Genomic DNA, 3,160 nt, shown 5'->3' on the forward strand with positions numbered 1-3,160 from the left:
AACCCACTCACCTCAGCCTCCCAAAGGCGCGGGATTACAGGCTGAGCCACCGAGACCGGCAGCATTTGGTTTTATATTTTGGGTTTTGGCCATTCTAATAAGTGTGTGGTAGTACCTCATTGTTGTTTTAATTTGCAATTTCCTAATGACAGGTGATATTGAGCAGCCTTTCATATGCTGATTTGCCATCTGTGTGTCTTCTTTGGTGAAATGACTGTTCAGGTCCTTTGTCCGTTTTTAAATTGGATTGTTCACCTTTTGTTGTTGAGTTTTAAGAGTTCCCTGTATATTTTGAATAACAGGCTTTTAGCAGATATGACTTTTGCAACTATTTTCTCCTCATCTGTGGCTTGTCTTTTTGTTCTCTTGACAATATCTTTCACAGAGAAGAAAGTTTCATTTTAATAAAGTCCAACTTATCAATATTTCTTTCCTGAATCATGTCTTTGATGTATTCAAAAATTTATCATCATGCTCAAAGTCATCTAGATTTTCTGTGTTCTGGGAGTTTTGTATTTGTGCATTTTACATTTAGATCTGTGATCCATTTTGAGTTAATTATGAAAAGGTGCAAAGTTTGTGTCTAGATTCTTTTTTTTTTTTTTTTGCATGTGAACTTTGCACATTTTAAAATTGGGCTATTTTTCTTGTTTACTGTTTAGTTTTAAGAATACTTTATATACCCCAGCTATAAGACCCTCATCTGACATGTGATTTGAGAATATTTTCTCCCATTATGTGGGTTGTCTTTTCATTTTTTTGACGGTATACTCTGAAGCACAAAAGTTTTTAATCTTAGTAAAGCTCAATTTGACTAGTTTTTTCTTTTGTCACTTGTGAATTTGGTGTTGTAGCTAAGAAATAATTGTCTAATCCAAGATCAAGTAGATTTATTCATATGTTTTCTTCTAAGAGCTTTACAGTTTGGGCTGATATTTAGGTCAATTACCCATTTTGAGTTCGTTTTTATATATGATGGTTCAACTTCAACTTCATTCTTTTGCATGTGGGTATGAAGTTGTTCTGGCACAATTTATTGAAAAATTATTTTTTTCTCTTGTCTTGGCACCCATGTGCCTTCACAATCAATCAAGACAATTTATTTCTGGACTCTTAGTGATATTCTATTGATTTGTATGTCTGTCCTCATACCAGTGTCAGATTGTCTTGATTACTATAGTTTTGTAGCAAGTTTTGAAATTGGGAAGAGTGTCCTCTACTTTTTCATCTCTAAGATTGTTTTGGTTATTCTGAGTCCCTTGAATTTTCATATGAATTTTAGAATTAGTTTGTCAATTTCTGCAAAGAAATAACTTAGGATACCGATAGAGAGTGGGTTGAATCTGTAGATCAGTTTGAGAAGTAATGCCATCTTAATATTACATCTTCCAATTTATAAACATAGAATGCTTTTTTGTTTATTTAAGTCTTTTTATATATTTTTCAATAATGTATGGTTTTCAGTCTAAATTTCACACCTTTTAAAAAATTATTTTTGATGTTATTTTAAATGAGATTGTTTCCTTAATTTCATTTTTGGATGGTTCATTGCTAGTATTTAGAAACATAATTGACTCTTATATGTTGATCTTATATCCCAAAACCTGACTGAACTCACATATTAGTCCTTGTAGTTTTATTTTTTATGGATCTTTTCCACTTTGTACTACTCTCCTACTTGTCTCTCAATTATAGCATCTCTAAATCATTTTTTAGTTTCTCTAACATATAACTTTCCCTTGTCACAGGGCCTTTGCACATGGAGTTTCCTCTGTCTGGATCTCACTCTTCTTCTGATTTCTCTCACCTGGTGAATTCATCTTTCACTTCTTTCTCCCTGAGCTGCCACCACCTTAGTCCACATGTCATCCCATTTTGCAAGCCCTCCTAATACCATGTTTCTCTTCGACATTTACTTAGCTATTGCCCTCCTCGTGCTATATTTTGACAAAGTCATTTTCCAGTCAGATTATCAGCCCCTGTTTTCTCACTATTACAATTCTTAGCATCTACATAGTGCCTGGCACTTAAGAAATACTTAACAAGAGAAAGAAGGAAAGACAGAAAGAAAGAAAGGAAGGAAAGAAGAAGGAAGGAAGAGGGAAAGAAAGAAGGAAAGAAAGAAAGAAAGGAAAGAAAGGAAAGAGAAAGAAAGAAAGAAAGAAAGAAAGAAAGAAAGAAAGAAAGAAAGAAAGAAAGAAAGAAAGAAAAAGAAGAAAGAAAGAAAGAAAGGCCGGGCTCGGTGGCTCAGCCTATCATTCCGCGCCTTTGGGAGGCTGAGGTGAGTGGATTGCCTGAGCCCGCGGGTTCCAGACCTGCCTGGGCAGTGAGATCTCATCTTTACAATAAATTAAAAAATCAGTGGGGTATGGTAGCGCATGCCTGTAATTCCGGCTACTTGGAAGACTGAGGCGGAAGGATCGCCGGAGCCCAGCAGGTCGAGGCTGCGGTAGCCGGGAGCGGCCACTGCACTCCAGTCTGGGCGATAGAGTGAGACTCCAACTCAAAAGAAAAAAAAAAATCTTCCTATAAAATTAATCTTGCCATGTGACATCAGAATTTTTCTGTGAGTAGTTTCTTTTTTCCAAGACTACAAACCTATTTAAGTTTCTGTTTTTTACGAAAACCAAAATTCAAAGAATTCTTTCAAGTAATTATCGTATCTTTTCCCTTCCATTCAGTGACAACTTTCTTGGGGGTGAAAAGTATCTAGTCTTGAGATGATTATATTTGTTCACCATTCATTCTACTCACTATCTCTCCACTAAATCAACTGAAATCTTTCAAAATTAAACAGTGACTACTTAATTATCATATTCACAAATTTTTTCCTCTCTTCCCTCTTTATAGTACTTTATACTATTAACCACTCATTCCCTTTTTCTTTTAATCAACAAATAAGCCCATTTATTGGGTTTTTTGTTATTCTCTAAACTAGGCCCTGAGGATTAAAAGAAAACATATATTGATGTCCAGTGTTGTGCAGTCTACTTATCAAATAAGATGTGCACAGTAGCCATAAAAAAGAATGAAATTATGTCCTTTGCAGCAACATGGGTGGAGCTGGAGATTATCATCCTAAGTGAGCTATCTCAAAAACAGAAAACCAAACACCACATGTTTCTCACTCATATGTGAGAGCAGTCACAAAGATGGAAAT

Source organism: Carlito syrichta, unplaced genomic scaffold (assembly GCF_000164805.1).
Source record: "Carlito syrichta isolate Samal-C Ts95f unplaced genomic scaffold, Tarsius_syrichta-2.0.1 Scaffold315154, whole genome shotgun sequence".
Lineage (NCBI taxonomy): Eukaryota > Metazoa > Chordata > Mammalia > Primates > Tarsiidae > Carlito > Carlito syrichta.